The following is an 8,864-nucleotide window of genomic DNA, read 5'->3' as shown; positions in this document are numbered from 1 at the left end:
CTTATCTTTAAATTCAGTGATTTTTTTTTTTTCTCTACCAGCTCCAAACTTCTATTGGACCATCTAGTAAATTTTTTTCTTTTTTGGCTTTTTAGGGCCAAGCTTGTGATATATGGAAGTTCCCAGACTAGGGGTTGAATTGGAGCTGTAGCCACCAGCCTACACCACAGCCACAGCAACGTGGGATCCGAGCCATGTCTGTGACTTGTACCACAGCTCACAACAACACTGCCTCCTTAATCCACTGAGCAAAGCCAGGGATTGAACCTGCATCCTCATGGATACTAGTCAGATTTGAGCCATGATGGGAACGCCTATCTACTAAATTTTTTAGTTCACATGTTCACTTTTTTTTAAGTACAAAATTTTTAATTTGGTTATCTTTTATAGTATATATTCCTCTAAGAACTCTTACCCTTTGGTCATTTTAACTGTGTTATTCTTTAACAGTGCATAACTTTAATAGCTGCTTTAAAGTCTCTGCCTGATAATTCCAACACTTGGACCTTCTTGACAATGGCATCTGTTCATTGTATCTTCACTTGAGAATTGGTGAAATTTTCGTGGTTCTCATTAAGTTGTATAATTTTGGATTTTTATTCTGGACAATGGGAATGTTTATGTTGTGAAGATACTAGATCTGGTTATAATACTCTGGGAATGTTAGAGAAGACCCTGAGTGGATCAAGACTGTGTGTTCCATTTTGTCTTCTTTGCCTCTGGTTTATATCTCAATTCAGTTTTCAAAGCATTTTATAAGCTAGTTTAAGTTTAGATAATCTTTCTTTCCCTTTACTTCTCCCTTTATTTCTCAACACCTTTATTATGTTGGTTTGGGTTTGTCCCACACATGCACAGAAGAAGGGTAGGCCTGAGACTTGTGTAAATCCACATATTTAGGGGATTCTCTTAGTGATCTGGGATTTCCTTATACTCTCCAGCCTCTAGAATCTACTCTTTGTTATTTCTGTGACTCAAAAAAATGCCATTCCCCTGATAGTTTTGTGGCTGGTGCCACCGCTAAGAGGACTCCATGACTGGGGCTCACCCTTGGGGGCAAGGCTGAAAGAAAAAAAGGGAACAATCCTTCACTTTCTTTTCTACATTTTGGCTCCTTACTGCAATCTTTCCACTTTGGTTTACTTTATGGAAACCTCAGGAATTGATTCTAGAGCCCTCAGATAATTCAAAAACAAAATATTTTAGGTATAATTAACTAGAAGAATGAGCTGAGGATTGTTTTTAGCCAGTGCTGATCTCAGTACCACTGCTATCCCTTAATTTTTCACATGAGGATAATAACTTAAGGCATGTCCTTAGAAGGAAAGTTTGGATTCAGTCATAGAAAATGTGAATATATTTTCTTTTTCTTTTTTCTTTTTTTGGTCTTTTTAGGGCAGTAACCATGGCATATGGAGGTTCCCAGGCTAGGAGTCAAATCGGAGCTGTAGCCACCAGCCTACACCACAGCCACAGCAATGCCAGATCCAAGCCTCTGTGACCTACACCACAGCTCACAGCAAAGCTGGATCCTCAACCCACTGAACGAGAGCAAGGATCGAACCCGCAACCTAATGGTTCCTAGTCGGATTCCTTTCCACTGTGCCATGATGGGAACTCCTGTTTTTCTTTTCTAACTTCTCTTAACCTTATACTGGACCTTCTTTCCTAAGATATACATTACTTTCCTGTTTACTCCTGGCTTTCTGGTGCCTGCTATCAAAACCTTACTCAAGCCAGTTCTCATCTCTTTCTTGGTGTTTTCCCAACCCTGTTAAGAATCCCATTTTTCTCAGTAACCTTCTTGAACTTAGTTATCAGGCAAAACACACTTGATAAACTAATTATCTTTAAGGCACTATTTTCTGATAATGATTATTTTTCCAGTCACTATTCTACAACCTCCTTTTAAGTATCTTTTTGGAGGGAGACTTTGTGTTAAATCTAAAGTCTCATCTCTAATAATGGAATTTTAAGCCTCAGTATCAGGTGCTTATAGAGATCCTTTCATAAGAAAGATAAACAGGAATTCTTAACATAGCAGGAAATATTTTACCCCAATATAAGAGCAATCATACTTAGTTATTTATATGGGTAACTTTTATTATTCATTTTATAAGAAGGGCACGTATGATAATTTTAAAAACCTTATTAGCAATAAAAGTAAATGTATATTTTAGTAATAGTTCAGACATTTCACTCTAATTTTTGTATTCAGCTATAAAAAAAAAAAAACAGGAAATTCTCTCAGGAACAGCCGGGATTATCTTTCTGTTATTACTTTTATTATGACTTTAAGATGCCATTAAATACTTTTACTAAATGAAAGGAAAATGGTAAATATAATGGACTGTGAATAACTGAATAAAGGCTTAAATATAAGTAAAATCTTCTAAAATTTACATGAGTATATTTTTCTACACTTACCCCTCACGTCACTCACAACTGAGTAAAATTTAGAGAATATAAATCAAAATTTATAGGTCTTCTTCTTCATATTCCCTAGAAACAGTATATTAAAACATTGGCCAGTAGCATAGCATTTGAGCAATATAATCAATAGTCTTTAAAATTTAGCTCAGGCATCAATCCTTTCTACAGAGTTTTCTCTGATTCTTCCACAAAAAATCAGGCACTTCGTTGTGTATGTATCTAGAAACACATTTTTCATATTGTTGTCTTATTGCTGGTCCAATTGACAGTTTCCTTTACTGTATTATGGGCTCCTTCAAATCAGAAACTCTGTCTTATTCAATCTTAGTTTCTTTAGAGTCATGGTAAATCCTTACTTAATGTCTATTAAAATAGAGGATGAGGAGTTCCCGTCGTGGCGCAGTGGTTAACGAATCCGACTAGGAACCATGAGGTTGCGGGTTCGGTCCCTGCCCTTGCTCAGTGGGTTAACGATCCGGCGTTGCCGTGAGCTGTGGTGTAGGTTGCAGACGCGGCTCGGATCCCGCGTTGCTGTGGCTCTGGCGTAGGCCGATGGCTACAGCTCCGATTCGACCCCTGGCCTGGGAACCTCCATATGCCGCAGGAGAGGCCCAAGAAATAGCAACAACAACAACAACAAAAAGACAAAAAAAAAAATAAAATAAAATAGAGGATGAAAATAAAGAAGGGAAGAGGAAAAGAGAGAAATGATGGATAGTATCATGGTTGTTATGGTCCAGATGGGGCTAGGCATGAGATAGCCAAGAATTAGATATTTAAATGAATGATAATGAAGTATAAATTTGAAATCCAAAGTCATAGGTTCCTCTCACATGGGTTGGAGGAAGCCAGTTCATCTGTGTTTATTCAGGGTTAAGTAAATCAACAAGAGGGGTCAGGTAGGCATGGAGAAACTCCACTATAGCATGGTTGATCAACTGTGTTGAGGTCCAGGTGGTCAGAGCACAGGGGTCAGCCAGGTATATACCACAGGGAACTATAAACATGAAGGAACTCAAGGGCATATTCTGATACAATAGTTGAGGGAAAGGAACATACCTATTAGCATTCCTTTTCTGGCACTTTTTATCAAGTCAGTAATTGAGATTTCATTTTTTACTCTTAATCTTGATTTATTTTGAAGACTCTCTAAGGACATGCAACTACTTAAAACAGCAAAGCAGGAGTTCCCATCATGGTGCAGCAGAAATGAATCGGACTAGAAACCATGAGGTTGAGCGTTTGATCCCTGGCCTTGTTCAGTGGGTTAAGGATCCGATGTTGCCGTGAGCTGTGGTGTAGGTCGAAGATGTGGCTTGGATCCAGCGTTGTGGGGGCTCTGGAATAGGCCAGCAGTTGTGGCTCTGATTAGACCCCCACCCTGGGAACCTCCATATGCTGCGGGTGTGGCCCTAAAAAAGACAAAAGACCAAAAAAAAAAAAATCTGCCCCCCAAACAGCAAAGCATTATTAAATGCTTAGTGTATGCAGGTAACTATGTGAGATGCTTTGTGCTAGGCTAAGGGAAAACCCAACAAGGAATCTCTTCTAGACAAGAACAATATGACCTAGTGTGTGTGTGTGTGTGTGTGTGTGTGTGTGTGTGTGTGTGTGTGAGATTTCAACCGGGCTGAAATAATGTGTCTCAGGCTTGGCTTGGCAGGTAACCATGTTGTGGAAAAATCAAATAACATTGGGGGAAAATTCAGCAAACACTTGAAGCTGAATTAAGGTGTGATTTTCACACACGAGCCCAAAGGTTAAGGTGGGTGAAACATTTTTTCTTTGTTCTTTACACTTTTCCCTTTCGTCTATCAAGATATTGGGCTAGATACCACATGATGAATAGAAATGTGTGGCTGACATAGTTCCCAGTGCTACACAGCAGGATTTCATTGCTAATCCATTCCAAAGGCAATAGTTTGCATCTATTAACCCCAAGCTCCCAATCCACCCCACTCCCTTCCCCTCCCCCGTGGCAACCACAAGTCTATTCTCCAAGTCCATGATTTTCGGAGCATGATAATGTGAGAAAATAGAATGTGTATATATATGTGTAACTGGGTCACTGTGCCGTACAGTAGAAAAAAAATTGTATTGAGGAAATAACAATTAAAAAAAAAAGAAATTTGTGGCTGAGTAGTATTCCATTGTGTATATATACCACATCTTCCTAATCCAATCATCTGTCAATGGACATTTGGGTTGTTTCCATATCTTGGCTGTTGTGAATAGTGCTGCAATGAACATGCGGGTGCAAGTATATTTTTCAAGGAAGGTTTTGTCCGGATATATGCCCAAGAGTGGGATTGCTGGGTCATATGGTAGTTCTATATATAGTTTTCTAAGTTACCTCCATACTGTTCTCCATAGTGGTTGTACCAGCTTACATTCCCACCAACAGTGCAGGAGGGTTCCCTTTTCTCCACATCCCCTCTGGCATTTGTTACTTGTGGACTTACTAAGGATGGGGTGCTTGGGGTTAATAGATGCAGACTATTGCCTTTGGAATGAACTAGCCGTGAGATCCTGCTGTGTAGCACTGGAAACTATGTCTGGTCACTTATGATGGAACATGATAATGTGAGAAAAAAGAATGTATACGTGTATGTGTAACTGGGTCACCATGCTGTACAGTAGGAAATTGACAGAACACTGTACCAGCTATAATGGAAAAAAATAAAAATCATAAAAAAGACAAAAAAAGGAATTTATTAACTGCTTTTGAGAAAGTAGTCATTCAATTAATTCGGTTGAATAGGTATTTTAAAATAACCTATGTGTCCAGTATTGTGCCAAATGTTACGCAAGATAGAAGATAATTCTTGGATTATTTTGCCTTTGAAAGTTTGTTAGGGAGATAACAAATTAAGCAGTATGAAAAGATAATGAGAAGGCTTACAGCAAAGATCTTAAATAATTTAACAAAAAAGCCAGCAAAAGCCATGATTCTTTGCTTTCTCAGATCTTATCAATCGTGACAATAAATAAGCAAAGCTATGGATGACTGTCAGACTAGCCTTTGAGTATAGACTTCTGCTTGTTTTTTTTTCTTGTTCTTGAGATGCTTTCCTTTCTCTTGGGTTCCAGGGCACTTCTGGGGAATTGATACCATTGTCATGGCTCTTATGCCAGCGCTCTGGCTGTGGCTACCTAAGTTCTGGGACTCTGGGAGGTCCTAGGGAGGGCTGGGCCTCCCATACTCTTGGATAATAGGAGTGGAACAGAGTAGTCTGTAAGCATGAGGTGGATGCATTTTGAACAGCTGAAATGGGCACAGGAAGGAAGTAAAGACTTTCAGCTGGTGCAGACTATTATAATTGACTGTTTTTCTTGAGGTTGAGAAAACAAATTTTTTCCAATATAATGAGAGCTTTTATGACCAACTCTAGATGGTCTTTTTTTTTTTTTTTTTTTCAGTGACTCCAGCTGTTTGGTGTTTCAATTTCACAGTAAGTGCTGTCAGATAACTTAGAATACATTCTTCAGGGATGCTGTACTACACATTCGATTGCAAGGAACAAAACCCACTCAAGCTTGCTTAGTGAAAGGATTTTTATTTAACCTAAGAAACATGAAAACAAGTTGGGACTTGTGAAAATGGAGTTGGAAACTGGAAAGCTGTTAGGAATGGAGACGGCTACTCTGTCTCTCTCTGGGTTTCTGGCTTTTGCTTTCTTGGCATGTTTGCTCTATTCTCTGACTTATCTGGACAATTTATCTTTCTATGATTTTTTAAATTTTGTCAGTAATGGTCACTCTGGCCCCACTTCTGCATGACCTTTTAGGGTGAGCTCCCATTCTCTGACTCTAGCTCGATAGGTCTTAGTTCAAAGTCTCAAGGAAGGAGCTGCCCTTAAAACTAGTGCCCAGGTATTGCACAGTCATCTGTAACCATAGGAACTGGGTCCTATGATAAAAATATGGCCACCCAGGCCTACCACTGGAGTAGATGCTGTACTGTAACATATAAAATGGAGTGGGTTGGGCAGGAATCCCAAAGTGCAAATTAATGACATTTACTTACGTAGCACTCCTTCTTGCCAAAATCAAATCACTTTCCTAGTGCTCTCTGAAATAGAATGACTCATTGCTTTTCTGGAGTCAAGAGTTTGGGAGCTCAAGGGCCTCAGAGAACTAATTACCCAATGACAAAGTTACCATTTGTGTTTCCTTAAAGAAGTCTTCACAGAAATGGTTCCTCATGTAAAAGAAGTCCTGGTGGCCTGCCTGGATGTTTCAGGGTTCTGCTGTGCTCTTGCCACACCTAGTACAGATGAATAAACTTTGCATATCTATTACTAAGAGAAGAGAATAATACTGTTAATATGGATAGGGAGTTCCCTGGTGCCCTAGAATTTAAGGATCTGGTATTGTCACTGCTGGTGGCTTGGGTTCAGTCCCTAGCCCCAGGCACTTCTGCTTGCTGGGGGCACGGCCAATATATATATATATATATATATATATATATATCCACACATGAAAAAGTTGATATAGGAAAAGATTACAGTGGGGAAATTTCGCTCCTCTGATTTTTTTTCACTATAAATCAATTTAAAGAAATTCAACTGTATTAAAACCTACCTTGGAAATTAGGAAATGCATTTGATTTAATTCATTCAATGAACATTTCCTGTTTGTATACTATGCACTAGATACATGTTAAATCATGTAGCAATTGGGATGTTTTTTGATTTGTAGTTTGCCTCTTTGTATGCAGAATTGGCTCCATAATTTATGGGCGTCCATGCCAAATAAAATTGCAGGACCTCTTGTTCAAAATTTAAGGGTTTCAAGATGGTGATAGCAGAGTTACATCAAGTGCAGTGCCCGTCTCAAGGTGGTGACCTGTGTGACTGCACAAGGGTGAAGCCTTCCCTGGGAGAATAGGCAGTTCATAACTTTCCCCTTCATAATTTCATAAGGAAACTAGAGGGAACTATATTTTCTTCCCATAGAGTATATACATGAGATAGATCAGATGATTTTGATCCTTCCTCAGACTGTGGTTGTGCTAAAAGAAAAAGCTCACAGAGTGCAGTTTTTTAAAAGAAGAAATCTCATTACTTCTAATTATATGTCATGCTGTATTTACAAGTGTTGGATAGTCTGTGGTCATTAGTTAATTATGAAAAGGTATTCCCTATAATGGTTTTCATGTTAAATATCCCCTTTCTTGTGTTTTGCTACTGTTTAAAACTTTCAGGTGGTAAGTTTCTAAACTCCTTTGACATAGATTTTATATACAGTTAATTTTGGGGTTTAAATGTATAATTATAATAGCCCGCAAAATAGCAACTCAATACATTTTAGTCAAGAAGGACAATTCTCTAGTTGTGTTTCAAGGGGATACAGTGATTTATAATGCCAGAATTTGTGAATTGCAAGTATTTATTATGCAAAACCAGAGGGGAAGTGGCTTATCCTGGGAGGAAAATGGCAAGTCTACTATAAGCTGTATAATGTACTTTAAAATAATTTAAGTAATAAGTTTCATCTCAGGATTTTCATTAACTCAAACAGCATGTATTATAAAATACATCAAGCTGATGCACTATAAAAATGTTGAATATTTTCAAGAAAAAAGAGCTTATATAAAATATTTAGATGGAAAAATTTCTAGAAGAAAATAAAGTTTCCTGATTTATTCATAAAAATTATGATAAAATTATCCTTTGTAGCATCAATATAGTCTGAAATTCAATGTGATTATACTGGGAAGGTCATTCTCTTTTCTAAGACTGAGCTCCTGAACTGATCCATCTTCTTTATGTGTTCTTCTCCCCACTGTGGGGCTCCCCAGGACCCTGGCCGGGCTCTCTATGGGGCTGTCTTACACTCCCCCTGGGCAGATGCCTCTGTGTGGGGGACAGGGAAGGTACAATATCCAATGCTGACAGGAACTGTGATTCTGTGCAGCCCTGCCTGGTTCCTGAACCAGAAGAAGCCTGACTGGCAATGCACTGAGGGTTTCTTTCCCACCAGGGGGAATGATCTGTAAATAGTCTCACTTTGCACTCAGTGACTTGTATGTGACAATGATTCAGTGTCTGGCCAAGCAGAGATCAGCATCTTCACCTCTGTTTACCTTTCATTCCATTTTAAGTGTGGCCAGTCTGCTGTACAAATCTTTTGTTAACGGGCTCTTGGCTTCTGGTTCTCACTCTGATTTTCTCCTGGGACTGAATTCTGGATCATGGAATTGGCTGGGACAGAAACTTATTTCTAAGCTCCTGCCAGGCTTTTCTCTCTGGGCCTGGATACTGTCTCTACTATCCCTTAAAGAGACATAAATAGATCTTCTTAATCTTATTCTGCCTCCTACTTGATTGGACAACTCTTTCATTGTCTGGACATGCTTCTTTGTGCCCTCCAACTCCTCCTTGAAATGAGAGTTTGGGAGTGTGGCAACATGCCTAGACTACTTTAAG

This window comes from Sus scrofa, chromosome 1, assembly GCF_054392235.1.
Source record: "Sus scrofa isolate SSC_HxYL_T2T_F1_AM1 chromosome 1, Sscrofa_HxYL_maternal_Yorkshire_Landrace_v2.0, whole genome shotgun sequence".
NCBI lineage: Eukaryota > Metazoa > Chordata > Mammalia > Artiodactyla > Suidae > Sus > Sus scrofa.
Note: the sequence above shows the minus strand (reverse complement) of the source record.